This window comes from Arachis stenosperma, chromosome 5, assembly GCF_014773155.1.
Source record: "Arachis stenosperma cultivar V10309 chromosome 5, arast.V10309.gnm1.PFL2, whole genome shotgun sequence".
Classification (NCBI taxonomy): domain Eukaryota; kingdom Viridiplantae; phylum Streptophyta; class Magnoliopsida; order Fabales; family Fabaceae; genus Arachis; species Arachis stenosperma.
Window position 1 is genome coordinate 59,903,543 of NC_080381.1, and position 8,871 is coordinate 59,912,413.

At 40.2% G+C, this 8,871-nt stretch overlaps 1 non-coding gene across 1 annotated transcript; it reads left to right on the top strand.

Annotated features, from left to right (window-relative positions):
- The first annotated feature begins 7,933 nt into the window (after window positions 1-7,933).
- LOC130984483 (small nucleolar RNA R71) lies at window positions 7,934-8,037 on the top strand. The gene has a single exon (XR_009088418.1). It is a non-coding gene; the product is annotated as a small nucleolar RNA R71 (small nucleolar RNA).
- The last annotated feature ends 834 nt before the right edge of the window (window positions 8,038-8,871 follow it).

The following is an 8,871-nucleotide window of genomic DNA, read 5'->3' on the forward strand; positions in this document are numbered from 1 at the left end:
AAGACGAAGAACAGAGAGAAGAGAAGATGCTCGAAAAGAAGTGATGAATAAACAAAGAAAAATGAAGAAAGGGGCAAATAAATAACGCCTCCACAGGGCGCCGCACGGAAATCGAGGAAGAAAACGGTAACAAGCAATAAATGCTGAAACGACCGTTTTCAAATTTTGAAAAAACTACTATGCCCGAGCTCGACCTTCCGAAAAAACGAACTCGGCAGGGGCACTGTTCATACCCTGACCGAGCTCTCCAAACTCGGTAATGCTGATAGAAGGCCCGACCTCGACCCAAGGCCCACGTTCGAGGTCGGACCTCGGACAAACAGGCCAAAGAAAGGCCCATCAGAACTAAGCCCAAAACCTAAAGGCCGAAAGGGCCTGGGAAAGGCGGTTCCGCAAAGATAGAGATGAATCTCCCAAAAGATAAGATAAGATAAGAATATCTTATCCAGGATGATCGCAGCCAACTACTATAAATACACTGGAGCACCCAGGTATAACGCATACTCTAATTCTACTTGATATCTGCTTGGACCCATGCTAACTTAAGCATCGGAGTGTCATTGCAGGTACAACCCCCCCGTTCAGCACAACCAGCTCGGGTCACAGACCCCCCACCTCGGGCCTTGCCAGAAGACCGAGCTACACGTTTCAGGTAACCCTCGGAACAAATACAAAGAATTAGCAACAACAATCAAGGAAATCACAATTATCATGAATTACCTCAAATTGCACTATTAAAAGAAAACAAAGAGAACAAGAGTATCTCAATTACAAAACCTAGAAACAAAATAAGAGAAATTACAAAGATAGGGATAGAAAGAAGAACCAAAGTGTAGCAATCACCAATTGAAGGTAGAAGTAGAAGGAGACTTGAATTAAACCTAGAACTATGAGATCCTAATCTAACCCTAATTCCTAATCCTAATTCTAGAGAGAAGAGAGAGCTTCTCTCTCTAACTCTAACTACTTCTAAAACTAAACTATGACTAATGATTAAAGTATATTGATTCCTCTTCAATCCTTGGCTTAAATAGCATCAGAAATGAGTTGGATTGGACCCACAAGGCTTCTAAAATCGCTGGCCACGTGTTGCATTAAGTGGGTCATGTGCCACCAACAGTGCATCCGCGTACCGTGCGCGTGCGCGCCCCTATGCGCGATGCAACTATGGCAAATCTTATATCGTTTCGAAGCCCCAGATGTTAGCTTTCCAACCCAACTGGAACCGCATCATTTGGACCTCTGTAGCTCAAGTTATGGTCAATTAAGTACAAAGAGGTTGGCTTGACAGCTTTCCGGTTCTTTCATTTCTTCATGAGTTCTCCAACTTATCATGCTTTCTTTCTTCATTCCCTTGATCCAATCTTTACCTCCTAAATCTGAAATCACTTAACAAACATATCAAGGCATCTAATAGATTCAAGGTGAATTAAATTTAGCTATTTTGAGTCCTAAAAAGCATATTTTCACTCTTAAGCACAATTAAAGGAGAATATACAAAACCATGCTATTTCATTGCATAAATGTGGGTAAAGGTTATAAAATCCCCTAAATCAAGCATAAGATAAGTCCTACAAATGGGGTTTATCAATGCCCTGGCATCACAATACCAAACTTAAAGCTTGCTTGTCCCTAAGCAAGTACTGAAACATAAGAAAAATGAATGAAAGAACAAGATAAACAAATAATTATTATTGAAGTTCAAATCCCTGGTTTATGGGGTTTCATGCATAGCAACTTAGGTTCATTCCTTCACTGGTTTTCAGGCCTTTATCATGCCCTTGAACACTTACTTGATTGTATCCTTTGAGACTTCCTATTTATTGATCCTCCCTTCTTTTCAAGGTTTTATTGCATTCTTTTAGGCTAAGTGCTTTGTGAGAGGGTGACTCTTTATAATAAGCTTTTAGCCAACACTCCCAAACCAGTTGGTTCAAGGTGCTAGGTGTTAAGACACCCCTAAGGACTGACTCCCTCAAGTCTCTTTCTCCCATACATACACCACAGGCACATGGTTTGTTATTTTTTTCTTTCTTGAGACCTTGGTGTCCAGCACCTCTTTAGGTTACTAAGTGCTCTGTAGCAAAGGTTGCTCTTGATAGTGAACTTTTAGCTAATAATCCCGGATTAGTTAACCCAAGTTACCAGGTGATAAGGCATCCCTAAGAGCTTATTCATCCAAGCATATCCCTTGCACAGGAACACCACAAACACATGCCTCAATATTCAAACCCTTGGTGCCTAGCCCTATTTCTTATTATTTTTCTTTCCTTTAATTGGGATCTTATTGTTTGGTTAGTCTCATATGGTGTGTCTCAAGCGTGTGAATGGGAGCATATAGTTGCCTATACACCTTGTTAGTGAACCAACTTAGCTAATCAATGATCCTACCACAATATTCAGAATTTGCTTCACAAGATAACTCTACTCTTGTTTTTCATAACATTTTCTTTTTAATTGACTTAAAAGGACAAGCATACATGTAAGCATGATGAAAATGAGAGACATGGACCTAGACCAACACACTTAGACCTAAACACTGAAATCCTAAAGGCAGAATTTAAAATTACTAAACTACTATGAAAGTATGTTCTATTTCATACATGATTTTCCTTATTTAAAGCTTGAAAAAGATAGAACTAAGAAGGAACTCCACCACCTTTTACTTATTGGAATGCACATGTTCTCTTTCTTGTTTGTCCTCTTTATGTCCACTTGCACTTCCTTGCATCCGATTCATTCTAGTCCTTTTCCAATCTTCCAGTGCCTTCCTTACTGATTCATGACTCTTTTCGGCTCTTTCTCGTTCCACCCGTGCTAATTCATCCTTTACGTCCTCATATTTTGTGACCCCCAGGTGCAATACAGGCAGTTGTCTGACTAAGAATCCGAGTCTAGCTTGAGTGTTTACATGATATCCAGTCTCACTCATGTAGACTGCTTCCGAGAACGCTCTGTATTCATCGAAAAGATCTGCCTGTTCTCTTTGTTTCCGATGCATCTCATGAATGTGTGCACCTTGATGTGCTTGGATGTTGATTAGCTTTTGGATGGCTTCTTGTTGTTGATCTTGCTTTTGGTTCAAGTTGTGGAAGGATTCATTCCACTGTCTCCCTTGTTCCAATTGCTGCTCCATCAATTGTTTTTGCGACTCCCCTTGTTGATTCATCCATCTAGAGAGTGATTCTTCTTGGCGGTCCATTATTTGCATTTGAAGCTCCTTCTGTGCCCCTTGATTCTCCATGTATTGCCTAGACAATGCATCAATAGCTTCTTGTAATTGGTGCATGTCTAAAGTGGGTGGAGCTTGCTCATCTGGGTTTTATCCTTCTTCAACATGATGGGCTGGCCTCTTTCCTAGTCTTCGTTGAGGTAGGAGAGGTGCAACGGCATGCATCCGTCGAAGAGTAATTGGGATGCCAACTTTTATCCATTCGGGGTCCTTTGCGCAAAGACGGAAAATGGTGCTAGGGTAGCCTAACCTTCCTCCAGAATAACTTTTCTCAGCGAACTTCCGAATGCCTTGAGCTATGAGTTCTTGAACCTTGATCTCTCCTTCCATCATTATGCATTGTACCATTATTGCCCTCTTAAGGTTTACCTCTGAGTTATTTCCAGCGGGGAGGATGGATCTCCTTACAATTTCGAACCACCCCTTTGCTTCAGGGTTAAGGTCCCCTCTTTTAATGAATTTGGGCTTTTTATGGGGATCTCTTACCCAATCCGTGATAGGCAAAATTGTGACTCATACTTTTCACAACTCGAATAATTCCTAGTAATGGCTCCAAAAAAATTTGGTGCATAATACTATGGTTCACACACATTCTTCACAACTTCGCACAACTAACCAGCAAGTGCACTGGGTCGTCCAAGTAATAAATCTTACATGAGTAAGGGTCGATCCCACGGAGATTGTTGGTATGAAGCAAGCTATGGTCATCTTGTAAATCTCAATCAGGCGGATTATAATGGTTATAATGGTTTTTGAATATTAAGATAAATAAAGCATAAAATAAAGATAGAGATACTTATGTAATTCATTGGTGGAAATTTCAGATAAGCGCATGAAGATACTGTGTTCCTTCTGAATCTCTGCTTTCCTACTGCTTTCATCCAATCATTCTTACTCCTTTCCATGGCAAGCTGTATGTTGGAGGATCACCGTTGTCAATGGCTACCGTCCGTCCTCTCAGTGAAAATGGTCCAGGTGCGCTGTCACCGCACGGCTAATCATTTGTCGGTTCTTGATCATGTAAGAATAGGATTTACTATCCTTTTGTGTTGTCACCACGCCTTACAATCACGAGTTTGAAGCTGGTCACAGTCATTCAATCCCTGAATCCTACTCGGAATACCACAGACAAGGTTTAGACTCTCTGGATTCTCAAGAATGCTGCCAATGGGTTCTAGCTTATACCACAAAGATTCTGATTAAAGAATCTAAGAGATATTCATTCAAGCTTATTTGCATGTAGAACGAAAGTGGTTGTCAGGCACACATTCATAAGTGAGAATGGTGATGAGCGTCACATAATCATCACATTCATCTGGTTCTTGGGTGCGAATGGATATCTTAGAATAAGAATAAGCATGAATTGAATAGAAGACAGTAGTAATTTGCATTAATACTCGAGGAACAGCAGAGCTCCACACCTTAATCTATAGGGTGTAGAAACTCCACCGTTGAAAATACATAAGAACAAGGTCTAGGTATGGCTGAATGGCCAGCCTCCCTAAATGGCATATGAATTCATAAATAGGAAAAAGACCTGGTCAAAAGATAGACCCCTAGTACAATAGTAAAAAGTTCTATTTATACTAAACTAGCTACTAGGGTTTACAGAAATAAGTCTAAGTGCAGAAATCCACTTCCGGGGCCTACTTTGGTGTGTGCTTGGGCTGAGCTTGAGCTTTACACGTGCAGAGGCTTCTTTTGGAGTTAAACGCCAAGTTGTAACGTGTTTTTGGCGTTTAACTCTAGTTTGTGACGTGTTTCTGGCGTTTTACTCCAGAATGCAGCATGGAACTGGCGTTGAACGCCAGTTTGCGTCATCTAAACTCGAATAAAGTATGGACTATTATATATTTCTGGAAAGCCCTGGATGTCTAATTTCCAACGCAATTGAGAGCGCGTCATTTAGAGTTCTGTAGCACCAGAAAATCCATCTCGAGTATAGAGAGGTCAGAATCCAACAGCATCTGTAGTCCTTTTTCAGCCTCCTATCAGATTTTTGCTCAGGTCCCTCAATTTCAGCCAGAAAATACTTGAAATCACAGAAAAACACACAAACTCATACTAAAGTCTTGAAATGTGAATTTTGCATAAAAACTAATAAAAACATCCCTAAAAGTAGCAAGATCTTACTAAAAACTACCTAAAAACAATGCCAAAAAGTGTATTTATCCGCTCATCACAACACCAATTTAAATTGTTGCTTATCCCCAATAAACTGAAAATCAAATAGGATAAAAAGAAGAGAATATACTATAAATCTCAAAATATCAATGAATATTAGTTCTAATTAGATGAATGGGACTTGTAGCTTTTTGCTTCTGAACAGTTTTGGCATCTCACTTTATCCATTGAAGTTTAGAATGATTGGCATCCATAGGAACTCAGAGTTCAAATAGTGTTATTGATTCTCCTAGTTGAGTATGTTGATTCTTGAACACAGCTACTTTTATGAGTCTTGGCCGTGGCCCTAAGCACTTTGTTTTCCAGTATTACCACCAGATACATAAATGCCACAGACACATGACTGGGTGAACCTTTTCAGATTGTGACTCAGCTTTGCTAAAGTCCCCAGTTAGAGGTGTCCGGTGCTCTTAAGCACACTCTTTTTGCTTTGGATCACGACTTTAACCACTCAGTCTTAAGCTTTTCACTTGGACCTTCATGACACAAGCACATGGTTAGGGACAGCTTGATTTAACTGCTTAGGCCTGAATTTTATTTCCTTGGGCCCTCCTATCCATTGATGCTCAAAGCCTTAGATCCTTTTTACCCTTGCCTTTTGGTTTTAAGGGCTATTGGGTTTTTCTGCTTGCTTTTTCTTTTTCTTTCTCTTTTTTTTTTTTCCGGCAAGCTTCTTCTTTTTCATTGCTTTTTCTTGCTTCAAGAATCAAGTTCATGATTTTTCAGATTATCAATAACATTTCTCTTTGTTCATTATTCTTTCAAGAGCCAACAATTTTAACATTCGTAAACAACAAGATAAAAATATGCACTGTTTAAGCATTCATTCAGAAAACAAAAGTATTGTCACCACATCAATATAATTAAACTAATTTCAAGAATGAATTCAAAACTCATGTACTTCTTGTTCTTTTGTATTAATAACATTTTTCATTTAAGAAAGGTGAAGGATTCATGGAATTATTCATAGTCTTAAGACATAGTTACTAAATACTAATGATCATGTAGTAAAGACTCAAAACATAGACAAACATATAGCATAAAACTGAAAACAGAGAGATGAGAACAAGGAAGTTAAGGAATGAGTCCACCTTAGTGAGGGTGGCACCTTCTTCTTGAAGGACCATTGGTGTCTTTGAGCTCCTCTATGTCTCTTCCTTGCCTTTGTTGCTCCTCCCTTATAGCTCTTTGATCTTCTCTAATCTCATTGAGAATGATGGAGTGCTCTTGGTGTTCCACCCTTAATTGGTTCATGTTATGACTCAATCCTTCTAGAGAAGTGTTGAGTTGTTCCCAATAGTTATTTGGAGGAAAATGCATCGCTTGAGGTATCTTAGGGATTTCTTGATGATGAGCTTCCTCATGTGTCTCTTGAGATCCATGAATGGGCTCTCTTGTTTGCTCCATCCTCTTCTTAGTGATGGGCTTGTCCTCTTCAATAAGGATGTCTCCTTCTATGACAACTCCAGCTAAGTTGCATAGATGACAAATGAGATGAGGAAAAGCTAGCCTTGCCAAGGTGGAGGGTTTTTCGGCTACTCTGTAGAGTTCTAGAGAGATGACTTCATGAACTTCTACTTCCTCTCCAATCATAATGCTATGGATCATGATGGCCCGATCCATAGTTACTTCGGATTGGTTGCTAGTGGGGATGATGGAGCGTTGGATGAACTCCAGCCATCCTCTAGCCACAGGCTTAAGGTCCAGTTTTCTCAATTGAACCAGCTTGCCTTTTGAGTCTCTTTTCCATTGAGCTCCTTCCACACATATGTCCATGAGGACTTAGTCCAACCTTTGATCAAAGTTGACCCTTCTAGTGTAGGGGCGTGCATCTTCTTGCATTATAGGCAAGTTGAACGCCAACCTTACGTTCTCCGGACTGAAATCTAAGCATTTTCCCTGAACCATTGTAAGCCAATTCCTTGGGTTTGGGTTCATGCTTTGATCATGGTTCCTAGTGATCCATGCATTTGCATAGAACTCTTGAACTGTTAAGATTCCGATTTGTTGAATATGATTGGAGAGAACTTCCCATGCTCTTCTTCTAATCTCTTGTCGGATCTCTGGATATTCGCCCTTTTTGAGCTTAAAAGGGACCTCAGGGATCACCTTTTTCTTGGCCACAACTTCATAGAAGTGGTCTTGATGGGCTTTTGAGATGAATCTCTCTATCTCATCTCTCAGAGGTGGAAGCAATTGCCTTCCCTTTTCTCTTTCTTAAGGTTTCTCTGACCTTAGGTGCAATTGACTTGTTGAGTCAACATTTTGTTCTGAGCCAGTATGGCATTCAGAGCATTAATTTCAAGAACTCCCTTTTTCTGAGGTGTCCCATTACTCACAGGATTCCTCTCAGAGGTGTACAAGAATTGGTTATTTGCAACCATGTCAATGAGTTCTTGAGCTTCTGCAGGCGTTTTCTTTAGGTGAATGGATCCACCTGTAGAATGGTCCAGTGACATCTTAGACAATTCAGACAGACCATCATAGAATATATCCAGGATGGTCCGTTCTGAGAGCATGTCAGAAGGACACTTTTTGGTCAGTTGCTTGTATCTTTCCCAAGCTTCATAGAGGGATTCACCTTCTTTCTGTCTGAAGGTTTGAACATCCAATCTAAGCTTGCTCAGCTTTTGAGGAGGAAAGAACTTGGCTAAGAAAGTCGTGACCAGCTTATCCCAAGAGTTCAGGCTATCTCTAGGTTGAGAGTCCAACCATGTTCTAGCTCTGTCTCTTACAGCAAAAGGAAAAAGCATAAGCTTATAGACCTCGGGATCAACTCCATTGGTCTTAACAATATCACAGATCTGCAAGAATTCAGTTAAGAACTGAAAAGGATCTTCTGATGGAAGTCCATGATAAATTACTATTTTATTGTTTATATTGTGCTCAATTGAGTGGATTTTATCAATCTTTCATACACTTATTCATATGATTCGCATGAGTTTACGTTTTCCTTTCTAATTCTGTGCTATGATTGAAAACATGCTTCTTTGGTCTTAATTTTGATATGTTTAATCTTCTCTTATTGCCATTCGATGCCTTGACATGTGTGTTAAGTGATTTCAGAGATTATAGGACAAGAATGGCTTAGAGGATGGAAAGGAAGCATGCAAAAGTGGAAGGAATACAAGAAGTTGAAGGAACTGCAAAGTTGTCAGCCTGACCCTCTCGCATTAAAACGACTATAACTTGAGCTATAGAGGTCTAAATGATGCGGTTCTAGTTGCGTTGGAAAGTTAACATCCGGGCTTCGCAACGATATATAATTTACCATAGCTGCCTTGATGTTAGGCGACGCGAACGCGTGGATGACGCGCACGCGTCGCAGCTTCAAATCTCAATCCACGCAAACGCGTGGATGACGCCTTCGCGTCACCTTGCCACGATCTGTATGAGCCAGAAAGAACTGGGAGTGATTTCTGGGCTGTTTTTGACCCAGTTCTCGGCCAAGAAAA